Source organism: Canis lupus, chromosome 28 (genome assembly GCF_003254725.2).
Source record: "Canis lupus dingo isolate Sandy chromosome 28, ASM325472v2, whole genome shotgun sequence".
Classification (NCBI taxonomy): Eukaryota; Metazoa; Chordata; class Mammalia; order Carnivora; family Canidae; genus Canis; species Canis lupus.
The window spans coordinates 38245778-38266567 of NC_064270.1; positions in this window are offsets into that span (position 1 = coordinate 38245778).

Consider the following 20790-nt stretch of genomic DNA (forward strand, 5'->3'; position numbering starts at 1 on the left):
TCAGGAGGACGTGTCACCGGAGGACGCACTGCGACGTGCGCACATCTTCCCAATGCCCCAAGGTACGGTTAACTTCTGTGGATCGGAGCAGTTGGGCTGCCTCCAGGAATCTCTCCTTTGGGGTCCCTTTCTCTCCATCATGCCCCAGCCCCCAGGAGAGGCCGTGTGGGGCCAGAGGCAGGAGCCCCAGACAGGAGGGCGGGGTGTCAGGGGCCCCCATCCTCCTACTGACAGTGCAGCTGATCCTGGACGAGCGCCTTAGTCTTCCTCTGCCTCAGTTTCCCCATGCAAAACACAACTACAGACCGTCCCGAGCTCATTCTTTAATTCTCCGCTTCTGGGGCTTTTTTCAAGCTTAACACAACAAGAATAATTCCACTAGATCCTGTCAACTCAACCTAAATCACTCGCTGGTATAAAGATAAATTAGAAATACTAATGCTTCACGAATACATTACTCTGTACTTCTTTTACTTAGTGAAACATTTAATTAGTATTTACTAGAAAATTACTATCAATTACTAAAAATGACTACAAATTACTAGCAAAATGGATAAATTTTCTCTCTACCACTAAAATAAATTCAATTACTAACTTTAAGTAATTGCGGGTAATTTATTTCTTGGAGGGCAGAGAGCTATAGACAAAGTGGAAGGGGATGATTAAGATGCTCGGGGTGGCTGATTTATGAGGGAAAGTTAAGTAGCTATGTCTGGGTGGCTGAGCCGAGGGGGAGATGCACACCGCAAGGCGTCCGCAAATAGCTCAAGCCGGGCGCAGACCGCCCCGGTGGCCTCGCTCCGAGAGGGGCCGGGACGGTCGGCCTCATCCGGGGTTTCCTGCTCAAGCGCAGATATTGAGGTTTTCTCGATGGTGAAATCGGAGACCCTGGCGCGCCGTCCCCAAGGACGTCGGCGACACCGAGTTCTCACACGGGACACAAGGAAGGAAACGCTCTGCAGGAGGATCCCAGGGGCTTTCAGGAGGGAGGGCGAAGATTTATTTATTTTTAAAATTTTTTTTATTAGAGGTCAATTTGCCAACATTTAGCATAACACCCAGTGCTCATCCCTCCAAGTGGAGGGCGAAGATTTAGATGCCAAGTGTCAAATGATTCATGCCCCTCAGGCTCCACCCTGGGGAGAGGTCTTGGGGCCCCACACCTCGTCATTGCTGCTTGGGTGTCGGGGGGCGGCGGTGGCGGGGCACCATGAAGGCTGGGGTCCCCCTGCCCCGTGCAGACATGTCCTGCCCGGGCCTGATGCAGCCCACACCAGGCACAGCCCACCAGCAGCCGCCCAAGGCCTCGGCACCCGACCCCACGGAGAGGCACGTCGATGACCACCCACCACTGATGCAGAGAATGAGTCACACATGACGACTCCAGGGGGAGGGCAAGGGCAGTAGGATAGTGGATTTGGCATCTAAAGAGCTGGACTGGATTCAGATCCCGCTGGCACCTCCCCAGAACGGACCCCTACCCTCCTCGACGGACAACAGGATACGGCTCAGCAATGAGAAGGGACGAGCCATCGGCTACAAGACCTAGAAGAACCTTAACGGCCTGTTGGGTAAAGAAAACAATTGAGCAGGCGACTTACTTCAGGACTCCAGCTCCGTGACATTCTGGAAAAGGTGAAACTACAGGCCAACAAGGAGATCAGTGGTTGTCCAGGGTTGGCCCCGCGGGGACGAATAAATGAACCAAAGCCCCACTGCACACTACGAAGAGATGGGCTCCGTCCATCCCATCCCAAAGCCCCGCGGCCCCTGGTGGGGCCCCTTGATGCGCGGAGGATCTTCGGGGCAGTGGGACGATCCCCGGTGGTGCTGTGGGGCCGGATCCAGGCCCCCGTGCCCTCGTCGAAGCCCGCAGGACACGCAGCCCAAGAGGGGCCCGAGGTAAACCAGCTGCGGTGGTTAATTGGGGCGTATGCATATGGAGTCTATTACAGAGGCCGTCCCCAGCGTGGGAGAGGAGCCACCAGGAGCCAGAGCCGTCGAGTCTGGATGCAGGTGTGGGGTCGCCCTTGCTCCCTCTTCACGGGGCTGGGCCGTCAGGCGGGGGACCCGCCAGCAGGACACACGGACCGTGGCCCCAGGACCAGTGGCCCTGAACGCCGGGAGCCCACGGCTGGTGGGGAGGGGGTGTCCAGGGAGCCCTGGCCCGCTCCCAGGGAGCCCAAACCTCCTCCCAGGCCCACCTTGAGGCATTTCCCACCACTTGCAGGAAGGCCCCACCGCGCGAGTGTAAGCGGCCCCCCCAAAGCTGCGGCCTCCCCCAAAGCCTCGGCCTCCCCCAAAGCCTCGGCCTCCCGCTCACTGCCCCATCATCGTGTCCCTGCATCCCGGGGGAGGACGCTGTGACCCGGCCACTGCTAAGGGGAGGTTCTCTGAAGCACAAAACCCACGCCCAGGAAGAGGCTCCGTCCCGTCCACAATTTCAGTGGCAGAGGACACCCGGTGATCTAGGCCCGGGGCCCAGGCCAGGGACAGCGGGGCAGGACGAGCAGCGTCAGGGTGAACCCACAGTCCTGGGATGCCACGGGGCCCCGGGGCCTTGGGATGCGCTGCGGACATCACTGAACACAGAATGGGGCTTCTGTTCATTTATCTTCAATTCCTGCCCACAACAGAGACAACGAAGCAAGAACAAAGGTCCACCTCCCGGCTCTGCAGCCTGAGAGACCCACGCAGACCCCGCGGGCACCAGCTCCGCCGCAGTGCATGGGGCTGAACCGGGTCCCCAAGGTGAGCAGGATTCTTGTGAGTCCAATGAAGACGTCCCAAGGTTTTGTACCGTGTCACACATCAGCTTAACTTCGGCGCTTCTGGGAAATGTTACCACCATCTAGAAAAATCGACCCGGACTAGTCCTGGGAACTTGCAAAGGCATTTAAATTGGCTCCGAGTACAGCCTTAGAACAGGTTGACAGATACCCTCTGCCAACCATTTAGTTTTGACTTAATACTGCAATTACATCCCGCAATGAAGAGGAAAATGCTCTGGTGCAATCTTTGGTTCTTACGCTAACAATATTAGCTGTGCAGAATTTGCCTAGAACAGGGTAATAAAGAAGAAGAAGAAACCTGAATTAACCAGGTAGGGTTGCCCGCTAGGTCAGCTGGGCTTTGCCGTCCCGTGGACTGAGGGAGATCTGCGGGCAGGTGTCTGTGTGGTTCTGTCCTGGGCTCCTGTCGCCTCCCCTCGCCCTCTGCTACAGGTGCACGCCTCCCTGCTTCTGTGGGGGTGGGGCTGGTTCTTCCCCGTGCAGGGCAGGGGGCAGAGTCAGGCCTGTGGCACCTGCCACCCGCTTCCCTTCCCAGAGCTGGCCACCAATCTGGCGCACCCGAGCCCCCTTCCCTTGTGCAAATAGAGCGAGGAAAGGACTGGGCGGCCTGGTGTCCTCTGGAGGTCACCCCCTCGCCGCGCCGTGGACCACAGGCCCTTTATCAGGGCTGGTCCCACTTTCTCCTCCGATTCCACCAACAGTCGAGGGCTTGACCTTTGCGAACTCCTCCCAGCACAGGGTGGCCAGATAAAATACAGGGCACCAGTTAAATGTGAGTCGCCAATAAAATACAAATACGGTTGTTAGTGTCAGCAGGTCCCAGTGCTTCACTTAAGATTTACTCTAAGTAGGGGATCCCTGGGTGGCGCAGCGGTTTAGCGCCTGCCTTTGGCCCAGGGCGCAATCCTGGAGACCCGGGATCGAATCCCACGTCGGGCTCCCGGTGCATGGAGCCTGCTTCTCCCTCTGCCTGTGTCTCTGCCTCTCTCTCTCTGTGTGTGACTATCATAAATAAAAAATAAAAAAGATTTACTCTAAGTATCTTGGATATAGTTATACCTAAAAAAACAAACAAACAAAAAAAAAACTCATTTATCTGAAACTCAGATTAGTTAGAAGTCCTGTATTGTTATTTGCTAAATCTAGCAACCTGCTCCCAGACCCCTCCTGAAGCTGAAATCTGTCTCTGGATTCCACACTGTCATTTTACAGGAGCCGCGTTGATTAAATGTACCTTCTTCTCATCCATGCGGTTGACACTGACCTTGACCATTACTGACTCTTCCACAGATACTCTTCAAACCTGGTGAATCCCAAGTAGAGAGGGGCCACCTTAGCCACCTCAGCCCCTACCCCTGGCCTGGGCCTCAGGGACCTACAGTGTGCACAGGCCCAGGGGCCTTGTGGGAGCTCTAGACGCAAGCGAACCACTTTTAACACAATCCACAGCCTTCAAAATACTCTCTGGCCAGTTGTGTTTTACAATTCTAAATTTTTCAGATTTTAGAAAGACAATACAATGGGTATGCCTTACATCACGTAAATTATATTTAAGTTGCGTTATGCATATTATACATAATAGCTTCTATTATAATGTATTATATTACATATAATAGCATAAATACTTATCATACCAGCAGGCTCTAGGGCAGCATTAAAGACAGGGGTGGGACTGCGGGAAGCCAGTGAATGCCTAGGGCCCCCCAAGAGAAGACAATACCTCTCTCACCTCACTGCTCAACTTCACCGGAAAATTGTGCGGCAAGACATCGAGATTTCTTAGCAGGAATTTTATCCAGAACGCTTTGCATTCTGTGAGGTCCTCCAGAAACCGTGGTGGTTGGAAGGATGAGGGCCTTCCTTCTGGGATCTCCGGGAGAGCAAGCCCAAGCCGAGAGGGGCAAACTGCTTCACGGACTCCCCCCACCCTTCAAAAAGGACCCTGCTTGTGAGAGTGACGCAGGATTACACCCGGGGAAGTAAAACCAGTTGTCCTCATTGGCCCTCATCCTAGCGGTAGAGGGACCTGCCCACCCAGCTCAGGGCCAAGCCAGGCAGAAGCTCTGAAAGGCGGTGACAGTGGCCGGCTCCCCGTCACCTTGGCCGTCTCCAGACAAGCCCTGGGTGCCAGCGTGGGGCCCCGGGCTGCGTGCGTTCGCCTGGCGCGTAGCGTGCCGTCCACCGTGCTCAGATACGATTAGGAGTCCTCAGAGTTTACACAAGGAAGGAGCAAGGGTAAATTCCTCTATTTAATATGCTGCACCCTTTCCTTCAAATCCCTCCACACTCAGAGAGTTTGTCTAAATGGACTCTTAGATAAATAGAGCGACATAATTGCTTTGATGTACCAACATATCTGAGTGTCAGGCTTCTGAATACGCCCTCGGTCCATTGGAAGGAAGTGTGTTCAAGGAGTAATTGCTTGGAGTCAGTATCGTCCGTTCTTATTTTAAAGAAACCACTCTCACCCTCACACAATTATCACCTACAACCTCACAGTCCAATACGGGAGAGCCGCGAGTCCCACGTGGCTGTTTTTAGGTTTAATTCACTAAAACTAAGCCAGTTGTAAAGTTCCATTCTTCAGTTGCACCAGCCACATTTCGAGGGTTCGGTAACGGCGTGCGGAGTGGCCACGGCAGCGGGCAGGGCGGGGCGGGCGGGCCGCCTTCCTATCACGGCTGAGGGCTCTATTGGACAGAACCCATCCATGGAGTTGGGGGGCGATCGCTCTGTTCCTGGCAGATGACTTCCTTCTTTTGTTTCCCGCAGGTCGAACCGCATCCATGTCACTCTTGACGTTGTTACTAAAGCCGGTGACACCCCGTGAGGCCCAGGCGACAAGATTACGCCTGCTGAAGTCAAGACCCAGTTAGGAGAGATCATCCTCACCGACCAGTGGCCTTGGGGTAACTGTCCTCGGCCTGCAGCTTGATCCCCAAACAGAATGAAGCCCACGTCGTGAGGAGGAGGAAAAGAAAAAAAAAGTAGAGCCCCACTCTGACATCAGTCATTCAGCGAATGTAAGCGACCCTAAGGCACCAGCCATCTCCTAGTGGCCAAATTCACAGGATGTGCTGGAGCCTCTCTCTCCCGTGACATCTCGGCAGGATTTGTGAGTACGATTGCCTTCCCGGACACGCTTGCTCCTCCTCCTCTCCGGGGCCCACATTCTCTGTTCCTCCCACGTCCCTGGCCTCCCTTGCTCTGTCTCCGTGCCGTGGTGCTCCGGGGGCTCGGATCCTCTCCGTGTCTCCGTACTCTCTCCCCAGGCGATCGCCACCGCCTGCGGGCACCACTCCCACCTGCAGGCTGGCGGACTAGGTCCCTCCTAAACCTCCACCCCATTGGCCTCTGGACGACTCCTGTTGACCAGGAACCTCAGACCTGACGTGACCACACAGAGCTGTCACCTCCACCACCGGGCCCAATCAAGACACCTGCTCCCCTGTGCCCTTGGGCCGTTCCCCGAGCAGGACTCTGACGGTCACTGCCGATTCCACCTCCCACCTCCCCCGGAACACCCAGTCACTGCCGAGCATGGTCACTTGGGCGGACCACGTCTCCTCCATCTACCTACTTTTCTCCATCCCCTGCTGCTCTGACCTAGGCCCTGCCGTACTTGGCTACCTGCACGCCTAGCTCTTGATTTATCCCAGGCCTGATCCCACCCTCTCCGATCTATCCTCCCAGTGAGATCTTCCCAGAGTGCAAATCTGTTCTTGTCATTCTTCCTAAAGGTTGTCAGTAGCTCCCCACTGCCTTCAGGATAACATTCCAGCTCTCTAGAACAACCCACGAGGCTCCCGTGATGAAGATTCTCTACGCTGGGGTCAGCAAACTTCTTCTATAAAGGGCCAGATAGTAAATATTTGGGGCTTTGTGGGCCCCAAAGTGTTTCTGCCACTAACACTCATCTCTGCCATCATAGCGTGGAACCAGCCATATGCAAACAAGTGGGCATGGCCTCGTGCAATAAAACTTTATTTACAAAAACAAGTGGCTGGCTGGATTTGGCCCCCGGGCTGTGGTTTGATGACTTCAGCTCTGTTCTGGGACAGCCCTTGCCCGTCCTCCGCGGAGCACACGTACCAGTCCCCACGGGGCTCCGGACGCCCTTGCGAGCTCCCAGGCCGCAGCCTCTACACCCGCCCTCCACTCTCCCACTACCTGTAACTCGGCTTGTCCAGCTCCGGGGTTAAATATCGGGCCCCAGTTTAGGGGAAATTCCCATAGGAATCTCTTCCTAAAACCTGGACCACAGTCTGTTTTTAAGTTGTGCAGCTTTCAGGAAAGTCAATACATTTTTGTAGAAACACAATCCTTATTGGAAAAAATATATACGTACACACATCCTAAAACTGGATATGACTTAGCACCCTTAACGTGCTGAAGTTCCTTTTCCAGGCTTGTTTCTATGGGTCCTCAAGCTATATCGACACTTACTTTTACATAATTTGTGAAATAATCTATACAGGCTTGACATCAGATTTTTAGATGTATATTGTGAGATTTTTCTCATGCTATTGTCAATTATCCAGAGAAATAACTTGAATACCAACACAACAGTCTGCCTTACTGATGCCCCGGCCTTCACCTCGCTGTGCCCCGTTTGGGATACTTCTGATTTTTCTCTCTTAGGGAGAACACCCAGAGGAGCACCTTCGCACACGGCGCTTTGAACTGTGTCACTTCGCATTCCCGGAGGATGGCAGATCCCGAGAACCGCACTGCGTCCAGGGCGTGCAGAAGGCCCCTGCAAGGATTCCGAGGATGCCCTCCTGCCGCCTCGGCAGCTGCTTCTGCAGTGCCCGGCCCTCCTCACTTTGATGAGCATCGGGTGCCGTCATCTATCTAACCTTCGCTCTGCCGCCAGGTGAAAACGGCACCCAGGGGTCCGGGCCTCACCTGCGTCTTCCTGGCCAGGGCCAGGGGCGGTGCTTCCCCGCAAGGTGCCCGGCCCTCTGTGTTTCCTCCTCCACTTCACGCACACCACCCCCCGGGCAGGTTCCACGCTGGCTGGAGGCTCCCCGTGTGTCTTGGGACCCTGGGTGCCTGTTGGGGCTCTAGGAAGACTGTTGAGTAGAAATGGGCTGACGGGCCCCGCGCCCCCGCCTGGTGGCCCAGTCAGGGTTTCCGAAGCTACCCCACAGCGGATACGGGGCCGACCGTGCGTGTCCTTCGGGTAGCAGAGCGAGGCACGGCGTGGAGCGTGGCAGGTGCACGGCCGCAACCCTTCAGATCAAAGCCAAAGGGCACGGAATATTGACAGCGGGTCTCGGTTGCTGGGGCTCCTGGGACAATTGCACGGGCAGCCCAAGTTCAGAGGAGGAAATGAAGCCACAGGGGGTGTCGCTGGGCCTTCTGAGGGGGCCTCCTTAAAACCCACGAGCAGAAGGTTCAAAGAGAGGCAATTCAGCCACTTAGCGCCCATCGAGGAGGAGCCCTGCTTAGGTCACCGTGCAGGTGGCGGAGGCTTTTCCCCGAAGATGGGGCTGACAGAGAGGGGCCCGGCGCTCTTCCACGCCGTTGACGAGAATGTGCATTGAGGCAGCTTTGGGGAAGCGATGAAGCCATGCCCATCCGGAGCCTAAAAATAACCGAATCCTACCCTGGAATGTCTATGTGATCTTTAAAACTCCGTAGGTAATTCTGGTGCTTCCTGTGATTGAGAATCACTGTATGGGCTATTGTACAGTCCCTCAAAATGACACTGGCAGAATTTTTAATAACACGAATGGGCTTTAGTTTGCACGTTACGCTTAAAAAGCAGAACACAGAATTATAAAAATTTTAAGTACGCAGAAAGGAAATTGGAAGTGACACAAAATAGGAACGTTCAACTGAGTCATTCATTCCTTTATTTAACAAATATTTCTGAGCACCAGCTGTGGTCCCAGCCAGCAGTTTTCAAACTTTTTGATGTCGGGATCGCTTTATACTCCTCCGAAATTATTCCGGACCACAAAGAGCTCTTGTTTATATTGTTATATCTACTGATATTTACCATATCAAAACTAAAATTGATCACTTGAGAAATATTTATTCATTAATTCCTTTCTTGAAGAAATAATAAATCCACAACATATTAATATGAAGAACATACAGAGAGAGTGATATTGTTTTACATTTTTGCAAATCTCTGTAAGTCTAGCTTAATGGAAGACAGCTGGATTCCCATATTTGCTTCTGTATTCAATTGGTGGTGATATCACCCTCCGTGAGGACTTGGGACAATTCCTCCATATATTCATGACAGAATGAACGTGAAAAAGGCAAACAACGTCTTAGTTGTTCTAAAACTAGTTTTGACCCACTGTTAAGGAAATAGTGTTAACCTCACGGACCTTAGAAAGGTCCTGGAAATCCCGGGAGACCACAGATCACACTTTGAGAACCTTCGATCTGAGCGTTTTTCTAAGTTTTAGCTGTTAAAAAAAAAAAAATCACAAAAGGAAACAAAAGCAAGTTCCTGCTCTCATTGTCTTATTTTCTGTTAGGAGAAGAAAGAAAACAAGCACGTCAGCTGCAGGTGGGAAGCGCTGTGAAGAGCGGGCCGAAGGTCAAGGAGGGTGCTGGCCACTGGGTGGATATTCTTCTGGGTGGTGGCTTGGGGATCTTTCTGCTTTCCTCATTGTTCAAATTGTCTATTAAGGAACAGTCTGGGGACACCTGGGTGGCTCAGTGGTTGAGCGTCTGGCTTCAGCTCAGGGCGTGATCCCGGGATCCTGGGATCGAGTCCCACATCGGGCTCCCTGCATGGAGCCTGCTTCTCCCTCTGCCTGTGTCTCTGCCTCTCTCTCTCTGTTTGTCTCTCATGAGTAAATAAATAAAATATTTAAAAAAAAAAAGGAACAGTCTGACTTTGCAACTTTTAAAATCATTTTTCTAAATGCATTTCTAATCCATTGCAAGGAGGCATTTATCGATGCAACATTTTGAAGCAGAATTGGAACCTGTGTGATCCCCCAGCATGCCCACCAGGCACACACCAACCTCTCTCTGCTGTTTCCATGGCGCTCATCCCGATGGTCCCTGGAGAAAGGTCTGGAGACACACAGATGCTTGGGGCCATTGTCAGCCTCCAGGAAGGGACCACCTTCTTTGGGAGACAAGCATGCAGACAAGATTAAAATGCACATCATTACTCTTTGTTGAAACTAATTTGTTTCTGGGCCTCACCTGATGGACTCCTAGTACCCTGGCCTCCAACCCCCGAACACAGAATGTAGCCTAACCTCAGGTGGGGTCCATTTTTCCCATGGGCCCTCCTGCTCTGTCTCCTGCAAAGACTTCAGCTCTTATTCTAGACCTGATCACTTAGCTCTCTCCACTGCCCTCCCCAGGCCATGATACCCAAGAAAAATAAGCCATGCTTTGCGCAAATGACCACAGAAGAGTTTACTGGGTATAAATAACAAGACAAATCGATGAAATCGATCGACAAATTTCTGGACAAATCGATGAAAATGAGGCATATTTGTGTTCCCGTGTGCTTCAGCACAGAAGATCAGAGGATCTTAGGCTCGAAGGACTGGTACTGCCGTTGTACATACAGCCCTTGCACTTGAGGAGCTGTCTTCGTCTCCTGTGACCACCGTAACCAAGTACCGTGAACTTGGTGGCTTACGACAATAGAAATTCATTCTCTCACAGTCTGGAGGCCAGAAGTCCAAAATCAAGGTGCTGGTGTGGCCATGCTCCATCTGAAGCCTCAAGGGGAAGATCTTTCTCACATCTTCCAGCTTCTGGTAGCTCCTGGCATTCCGTAGATCTGGGCCACGTCCCTCAAATCCTGTCCCCGTGGTCACATGGCCTCTTCCTCTGTGTGTTGTCTGTGTCTTCTCTTCTTATAAGGACATGAATCACAATAGATCACTCCAGTATTATCTCATCTTAACCCAATTAAATCTGCAGAGATCCTCTTTCCAATTAAGAGCACATTCACAAGTACGAGGGTTAGAACTTTGGAGGGACACAGTTCAAGCCATTACAAGAGCCAAACCAAGGGAGGGGGAAACCAGAGGTGAGTGCAGTCAGCAAGGCCAGGAGGACCACCAAGGTCAGGGCTGCAGACAGGGCCTTGGACATGCCGACCAGGAGGCCTCCGTGGAGCCTGATGTGACCATCGTCAGGGGAGGCAAGTGATTGGTCAGAGTCAGGATTGCAAGGGGTGGTTTGCACACAGAGCTGAGACAATACAGGCAGTGACTGTGTTCTGTCAAGAAGCTCATTATAAAGCGAAGGTGTAAAATAATGTGCCAGTTTGAGGGGGACACAAGATTGAGGAAAGAATTTCACTTAGTAATGGTTTCCTTTTGTTCACCTTTGGGGAATGGGTGGCGAGGCTTGGCCCTACTCGCAGCGATACAAACACAACCCATGCAGTCAAGGGTTTGCTAATACTGAAATTTCTTATTTGAAACTCTTTTTATTTACATATTTATTATTTACACAGTGAATGTATTGTCTTTTTAGAAATGCCACAAAATTTACATTTAAAAAAGTAAGAGGCTAAAAGGTAATCGTACTTAACAGTTTGGTGTACATCTCTCAAGACTTCATGTTTCTGTTTGTACACATATTAATATATATTTTAGATAAATGAGTCGTACTTGGCATAATGTTTTTGTAACTTTCTTTTTTCATTTAACAGCATATTGTGAACATTTCTTAGATCAAAACATAGAATAACAGTGTGTGTGGATACACACGCAGACATGCACGTTATTTTAAATCACTGCACGTTTTCCACTCGGTGGCTGTATCATAATTTAATGAACCAATTCTCTACTCCTGGGCTTCAATTTTTACCAACCATCCTTTTTCTTTACAAATTAGTCTGATTAAGTTTTAAGATAAATTGCTGGATCAAAGAGTATCACAACTCCAGTCTTTTCTCATGTATTTGTGCACTTTCCTAAAATTAAACATATCTTACCCAAATACTACCAGCTTTGTCTGAAATTTGGGAAATCCTGCAGAGAAAGGAAGGTATGAAGCCCACAGACGGTGTCACAGGAGAACAGCCTGGGCTGCTCTCACCCTCGCCCCCGCGCAGGAAGGGAAGCCGCGTGCAGGGTGTGCAATCTTTTTAAACGATGCTTATTGTTTGTCTGGATTCCTTTCTAAATATAAAATTAACATGAGGGAGTTTTTTTAAAAATGAGGACTGGTTAAATAGATAATGATGCATTATGCAAAGCCCATTTTGCTCTGTAAGAGAAAAAGGAAGCAGAAAAGTGTCTCCTGTGATATGATATTGCATGGAATGCAAGATTGGTCAGAAAACAGTAGAAACATGTAAACCCAGCCTCTTCCTTGCCATGATATCTTTGCATTAATTCATGAAACTGTTCAGCAAATATTTACTGAGTGGCAACATCTGCAAGGCAAGATTAAACAGGCAGATGAAAGATCCTTTTTGGGACATGGGCACAGAGTGGTGGGACATCTGAGGTGAGGACTCAGGGGTCAGGGTGCTGTGATAAGAGGAGATATCTCAGGGAGTGTGTAGCCCCCAGATCACAGAGTGCAATAAGACAGCCAACCACCAGGACCCCCCAGGCTCACAAAGAGCCAGGAAAGGAGTTAGGGGAGAATTCGCGGGCCAACCAAGACTCTCGCTTGCACAAATCATTTTGGCGAAGGCTGAAAAGGCTAAGAACCCCATGTTGATAGCAGTTTAGGGTTCAGGAACTCGCGACTATTGTTGGCTGGACCCTAACTGGAAACCACATCAGAGGATAGTTTGGAATACCCAGTAAAATGCTGTGAGCGTGCAATACCACCTTGGCCCGCGGAAACAATCTCACCAACACCATGTGTGTGGACTATGTGGATAGTAGTCTGTGTGTTGTCCACGATAATGAACACGTTGAACTGTCTGACCAACCAGCGGAGTGCTCCTCAGCGTGAGCCAGGAGGGTACCTCTGTGTGCTGACAGGGTGGAAACAGCAACGGGGCAAGTTTAAGGAGGTCTACTTGTGCAAATAGAAGCACATACACATGTCTGTGTAGATGCATCTGCACAGATTAGGCTAGAAAGTATCTGAAAGGCAATATCAAGCCGTTCACAGCAGTTTCCTCCACGGGGGCAGGACAGAGGTGATGGTTTTCACTCTTGCTTCATAGGGGACCATGTTTCACAAGCAAGGACATTTGACTTTTATTTAGTTAAAAACAGTCACTTGAACAGGAAAGGCTGGGGGGCGGGGCTTGCCTGAATGCCCCCACCAGGCCAATCAAGCTTTCCCAGGGCAACAGTGGAGACCCCGGGTAGGTTGGTCACCGCTGGTTGGCAGCAGACAAGAGCTGGTGTCCCAGGATTTGGTCACGTGGTCACATCAGCATCCAGCATGTGCAGGTGCTATTTTGATGCTGAAAGAGAAGGGTCGTCAAAGACTATGGGCCATGGCACCTTTGTGATGTGAATTCTGAAATCTGGGCTGGAAGGTGCTCAAGTGCTCCCAGACCCTTGGGGCAAGCACAGATCCTGGGCTCTTCCCTTTCCAGCTGGGACCCCGGAGTCTGGGGACATTGAGCGTTGTCCAAGGTCATCCATAGAATGTGATGGAGCAGGATGACAGGTTTGCCTCTGGGCTGGAGTGCAAGGCTGCACGGAGGGGCCCACAGGGGACAGGGGGCCTGAGACTCATAAGGGAAACGTTGAAAGCAAGTGTGTCTATCCATAGCCCCATAAGGCAAAAGAATCTGAATCCACGGTGTGTGTAGGCTCTTCGAAACAACACGTGTCGTTTGGTCTTGTCTTTATTCCCAGTTATAAAATTGATGTGGGGTGGAGAATTTTTCCAAATCTAAGGACTAGTTGAAAAGATAAGGACGTGTTCACCCTTTTACGAAGGTCCAGAGTCTTCTTCAGGAGCACACAACATTATATTGTGAGCACATGTATTGAATACTGATATGAAAGTGTTCAGTCATCCTCAGAACACGACTAAATGTGAGTCTCTTCCCTCCTGTCCAGGTGCTCTGTGCAGCTACTGCAGCAGGTCCTCAGCCCACTTCTGATGCCATGATGCCGAAAGGCACAGGGCACACCTGTGCCAAAGGGGACACCTTCTCCTCCCTGGGGACGGCCCCGGTCCAGGTCATCACCTGCTTCCCAAGTGTCCAATCCTGGATCGACTGCCATGAGTGCCTGAAAGCTCTTCTTTTAACTGAATTCAGCAAAAATTTTTAAAAAACTAAAATGGATAAAGCATAATAGTGTTTGGCATGCAACTAAAAACGGAATCCGCGGAACTGGTATGGAGTCCTTCCCACCTGCAACTTTTTTAATATTTTGATGGTCCGGGGAAGATGTGTGAGGAAGAGCGGGGCAGGCTCCCTGGCATCTGCTGACGTCTCTCAACCTTGCCTGCGCCCGAGCGCAGGAGGCCCACGCTGGGCCCGGCCGTGAGTTCCGACACCCGCCTGCCAACGCGGCCTACGACCCTGCTTGTCACCTCACAAGCCACTCTTGGCGTGAAAGCTCTACGAGATTGCAAACATTTTGGAAAATCGCATCGATGCCGACGTGATGTTCGTTTCCTATTTGGTCAGTTTTATTACTCCATACATGATGTTCCCCAACACCTTAAATCCCTTTATATGATCAGCCAAGAGCGCGGTTATGACTACGTGGAGGTCGCCGCCGCTCTGGGTAAAGGGCAAGCTTTCCTCCCAGCAGCCAGTGTAAACATTCAGCACACTCCCCCCGCTATTGCGGTGATTGGGGCCTCGGCGGCTCCGTCAGGCTTGTCGGGGCATCCCGGCTCCCCCAGCCCCCCAGTGCCCCCCCAGGAGCAGAGCCAGCCTGCGGGCCGCATCCCAGGTGGTTTACAAACAGGCTACCTGAGACGTCCTGCACCCAAGAGGCTCTCGGTGTCCTCAAGACCGTAGTGCCCTCCACTGGGGCGGACGCAATTAATGGTCGCTTGTCTTCTCATCAAATTTTACTTGGAGGAGTCTACCGCCACCAGACAGGACCATTCTTTCGAAGCTGTTACGCGTGTTTTAAGAAGCCATTATGATCTCTAATTTAGACATAGCACTCATCAAAGTGAACGTCTCGAGTTTTCAAGCGATTTGCTTTTCCCATAAAAATCATGCCCTTGTTACTAAAATTAAGTCCTTACGATGTATGTAAAAAATTTATTTCCAAATTGTGTCTACTTTTATGAGCAAAAATAATCAGGAAAAGCCACTGGCTACAAAAACTGCAAACAAAATGAACCTTTAAAAAGCTAATGACTTAAGGGTGGTTGTACAGACATATAAAGTATGTCGGGGGCTTACACTATTTGTCATTAACACATAGTCTGAAAGCTTGGCTAATATAATGTGACACAAAATTAGTCAAACACAATTCATGCAATATTGTTTAATTTTACTCCTCATTTAACTTGGTTTTAAGCAAAATCATTATGTCACATGATAACGTTCACTTGAACAAGAAATATTTCATAATGGTCGCTGCCTTTAGAAATGAGTTATTAGGGGCTCCATGCTGAACACATTCTTAACTATGAAAACTATAAAGCTAATAGCTTAATCATATTTTGACACCATCTACATACTTTATGCATTATTTACAAGAAAGATATAAAAATGAAACCACTGAATATCTCACACAATACTTCACAGTCATAGTTAACTGGTTAAAAATATAACACATTTATCTTCCAGGGGCTTTATATTTGCATATAGATATTTGCATACCATGTTGCAATGTGCTGTTAATGTAAAATTTAACCTTTGTTCTTTCTCTCTGATGTGCAAGGTATACTCATTAAGTTAAAAATAATGGCAAAAATAAGTCTTCTGGTGATATACATTTCATAAATTATTCCCCAGAGCAGTGAGGAAAGGTAAAATGTGGGTGGGAAAATGTTTAATTGAATTAATTCCTCATTTTCTGTATTTTTATTTTACAACTCAGAGACAGAGCAATTTGACTACTATATGTCAACCCTATGAATTGCAAAGGACCTCCTCTCAATTATTCAAAGTGTCAACCCTCTTAATCCTATATTAAAACAATTCCACATTTCAGGACTGAGATGAATGTGTAGCACCATTTTGCACACCTGTTAAATGGATGGCCTTTTACTCAATGGAGGGAATACACAACCAATATGCATAAAACATATTGCAAGATCATTAGACATTTGGGCCAAAGCATAGCAACTTTTGGGCTCGCGTTAGGTTATAACATGCAACGTCAGCTTCTTATTAAGCCCCATATGAGCTTTCAGGGAAGTGAGACAAAGACTTAGAAATCTGGTAAGATACTGTTCCTTGAATTATCTGAATTTCAAATTCTCGTCGGCATGTCATTGATACCACCCAAGCCGAAAATGCATCGAAGGATTAGACCCCACGTCTTGAAGCCACACTGGGCCAAGCAGAGCGCCGGGACTGCTCGTGGAGACAAAGGGAAGAAGAGCGAGGGAGTCCATCCGCACTAGGCCAGGTCCTGCAATGACGGCCCCTGCCCAAACGGGGCCAGCTTGTGCACTGCCATGCGCAGTGGCCGTGAGAAGGGTCCACACAGCGTGCAAGTCCAGGGAGCAGTAGAGGACGCGAGGCCACGCGCCCCACGGTGACCAGTCAGAGCTGGCAGGACAGATGGGCCGCGAGGGAGACTCCGGCCTCGGAGGAGATGCGGGAACGCAGCCTGAAGGCAGCTCCCACCAGGCATCTGTGAGGTGCAGAGCGGGCGTCCGGGGGCCCACTGTCCCTGGGTCCCCTAGAACCCCAGCGCTGCCCCCGGGGGCAGGACGCACGGGAGCCCGGCCGCAGCTTCCCCGGAGCATGGGCTCCTCACCCCGGCCGGCCGCCTCACTTCGCCAGGGGCTGACCCGTCACCACAGCCCCGGGTGCCCCTAGATTTCCAGGAGGGAGTCGGGGAGCGGGGCTTTGCTGTGCTTCCCTCTCCAGGCAGCGTAGGGCTGAGCGCCCACCGCGCCCCCATTCTGCGGTGACCTACGTCCACCCACTGCCCCTGCAGGGGACCCACTCCGTCCCGTGGGGCGTCTCGGACGGTCACCTTAGGTGTGCTGCTCCCGGGACCCGGCGACCGTCTTGGCCGCATTGCCATAAGGCCACCTGGCCGTGGCCACCTGGCTGAGCCGGCGGGGGGCCCTGGGCCATCGTCCAGGTCACGAGCCCCCCGCTCCCGCGCCGCCAGCGGGGCCTCACCCTCCTGAGTCGGACATGCGGTGCACGGGTGGACGTGAAAACTCATGAGCCGTGGGGGCATATTTATTTGTGTTTAGTCCAGTCTTCGGGAGACTCTTGCTTCCTCCTTTTGGAGCGAGCCACTGAGAAGATAAATGCGCTGTGATTAGACCTCGTTTTCTGTACAAAAGGAAAGAATGACCCCAAAATGCTAAGTGCTTCTCGAACAGGCGGCGGCGTTGGCTCTTTAACTAAACGTCTGGGTCCCCTCGAAATGGAGGCAGATCCATTCTGCAGAAACACAGTATTGAACTTTTACTTATTTGCTGTGTTTTCTGCACTCCTGCGTGTATGTGATTGTTCTTGTAAAGGTTCTTACCGAGGTAAATAAAATCGTAGAGGCTTGGAAACACACTATTATTACAGCGCGGAGCTAAGGTATACAGAACGGGGAATAACTCTCTGAGGAATAAATTACATGTGATGAGGGCTAAAAGGATACAGCTCCTATTTCAGGAAGTCTTCCAGGCGAAGGCAGAGATTTGGCAGTTTTAGCGCGCCTTTCAAGACAATGCACGTACACCAAAAACATTATTCTTCACAGAGCGCCCCAGAGGCCACGGCTGTCACGTGGATGCCATAGTTATTCCGTTCCCTCAAATTCAACACAGATCTTCTTTATTAATTTTAATTTGTCATCAATAACCTGACAGGCACTCTTTCGGCAAGAAATACTGCATTAACTGTTTCACTCACTGTGGCAGCTATTAAAACGGGGATGGTGATTAGCAGGAATGAGGTCAAACTGAATAATGTGAGTATAAGTCGCTACCAGCGAAATGTATAACACAGGAGGATTTATTATGTTCACTTGCTGAAATGTAATTTAAAAACAGGATATCACCACCTGCTATGCTGGCTCGTAGTGTTACTCAGATCATTTAAACATTTCCCGCTAATATGTTTATTTGCTTCTGGCATATATTACCATTTACTGTATTTCTAATAACTACAGTTAAAATGAACTTAATTGTTGCTATCTACTTCATGTAAACATAGCAGGTAAATAAATCATCCCATGATTAGCCCAGACAATGCAAATTAGGGTGATTTAATTATCAATATTGGCAACAGAAAAATTAGTATTTATAACCTCCTTGCAAAGGACCAAATTCGGTTCTCTTATTGAAGAGGCTGTTTGCTAAAGAAGGATGTCACAGGGATGCGGAAAGACTCCACTCGGCTAGGGATAATGTGACACAGCATCAAGGGTGCTGAGAACATCGCTAAATGTTTACAGATGCTAGGCGCTCACACATAAACTCTACGTGCGCGCTTTCTGAAAAATCAGAATCCCAGGCACATTGGCAGGAGTCATTGCTGATCTGGAAATCACCATCCATCCACAGCCTTTGGCTGCACTTTTGGAGGAGTTCAGATCAATGCAGAGTTCCCTATCATGGCTTAAACTTTTTTTTTTTTTATTGGGGGGTCATTTAAATCCCAGGCCAAACATAGCGAACATAGATTTTAAATGTGCAGCATATTTTAAAGACAAGGTCATTTTTTAGGACTGCGTGCCCGTGAGACAAAGCAGCCGTCAATAATCTTTCTCTGAGTACTGCAGGTCAGTCAGTCTGGCGTTTAATCCTTACACCAAATACCACGTAAGCCACTTAATTTAAGATCTTTGAGACTCAGGTTGGTAGGGAGTTGGGGCTACGCTGTGGATGGCAGCCCAGGGCCAAACCGGCAGAGCCACCGGAAAGCCATGGGATTAGGTCTGCAAAGTGGTTCTGTGGCCCCGCCTACGGCCTCGAGTCTTCCTCCCTGACCCCAGGGGCAGCCCTGGTTAAAGGCCCAGCCTGGATGACGGGCCTTCCCCACGACTTTCACAACTGCTCATTTGTGCAAAAAAAAAAAAAAAAGGCGGGGGGGGGGGGGAGAAAGAAATTTTTTGCTCAGCCATTGGAGTGGGGTGGTAAAAAAAATCATGGCTTAGCACCACATTCCAAAAAATGGTGGTTTTATTTTAAGAAATATCAAGAACTATTTTAAGAAATAATGTGTAAAAATCCTTTCTGGGCAGCCCGTGCATCCTGGGAAACGAGATGCACCTAATGCCAGAGCGCCGGCATTCATCGTCGGGATTTGCTTTATCATGGGCAAACTGTAATAAGCACCACTGTATGTCTTTTTCTGAATCTGAAGGGGGAAAAAAAAAAGCCAATAAATATCGCCCTCTCTCAACAATTGCCATCCTAGACGCCGGCGCTCTGTGTGAATGCAAAGTGAACATGCAAAGAAAAAGCCACAGCAAAGGATGCACGCCTTTGCCTCTTTTACTGCTCTGAGCTGCCTCTCGCCTAAATCAAGCAATGCTCCAGGAGGCAATTCCAGTTACAGTATCTCCAGTGCCGGAGCTGTCACATTAGACAATCAGAGAACTTTTAGAAGAAAAGCAATGAATGCTAAATGTCGCCGCGGTCCTGTGTGCAGGGCCCCGGCACCCAGCTCACCCGCAGCGCGGCCTTCCCGCCGGCCCCACCCGCCACGCAGGAGGGCCGCCAGGACCCCCCTCATCCCAGGTGCCAAGTACAGGGCTTTACACGTATCAGCTCCATTTGAATCGATGATGGGAGCGATGTTTGTAATTCGACATCAAGCAGCCCCGGTGTCTGGCGTTTATTTGTGCTGTTGTTCTGGCAGGTAATCCAAGGGCCCCTCTCATCCGACATGTCAAGTCTACAATCAAACAAAGAGGACTGGCAAATTCACTTTTACAGTTAGGCGAGCTGAATGCTATTACCCGTGTATTTGTCACCGACCTGCGATCCCAGCCTCTCATCTGCCATCCGGATGGATGCTACAAAGTGAAGCGTCGGGGACATGCATTTCCCAGTAACTACCTGCTGCCAGCTATTATTTTAAGGATCCTGTGATTTTCTTTTATTTTGAGTAGAAAAAACAAGGCAGCTGCGGTAATAAAAAGGCGTATCAACTAGTCACTTCCTGGCAGATTTGTCACTGGTGTGGATACAGCGGAGCCTTTTTTGTTGTGGTTGCTAGAAAATGTATACACTCGAATATAATATTGTAAATCTGGAGTATGTGCTTCCAATAAAACCCTTTTTAGTACCTTGCATACTGGTAAACAAAATAAAAATGTATGCATCTTGTAAAGAACTGCCGATACATATATATACACGCAAGATGCCACCTACAAATCATGCGTTGACAGGAGATATTTTACGTTATATGATTTTGGGGTGAAAGTTATTATTTTTTTTTATTCCTAAATCACATTAACATAGCCACGCAGCCGTACATTATCACGGCTCTCCGGTAATGTCCCTAAATATTTCCTAATGATGGATTGTATTTTGAGCCTCCTAGGACCCAAGTTTAACTGTATAATTCCAAGTTGTGAATTAAATTGCAAAAACCCAAGTGCTTCTGGTAATTCTTTTATTTCTGCACGTGGCATCGTCACCACGATCTCCTCCCCGGCTCAGGACACACGAAACCCTCCAAAACCATCCGGCGCCAACACAACCTCAGTTGTTCGGCGCGTGTTTTGCAATTAATCAGGTCGGAGCTCTCCCCGGGCTGACGGGTCCGCGGGTGACACCTGGAAAATCGCCACCAGGTGATGGTCAGGCCACGTACCAGCGGGCGGCGGCCGCTCCTGCCGCTTATGCCTGGGAAGTCCTGCGTGGCTTGGGTACCTGGCTCAGAGGCACAGGGCGTCGGGCCGCCGCGGCCCCCAGGTGTGTCCGCGGGACTCGCGTCCTGAACAAAGAGCTGGGCGCC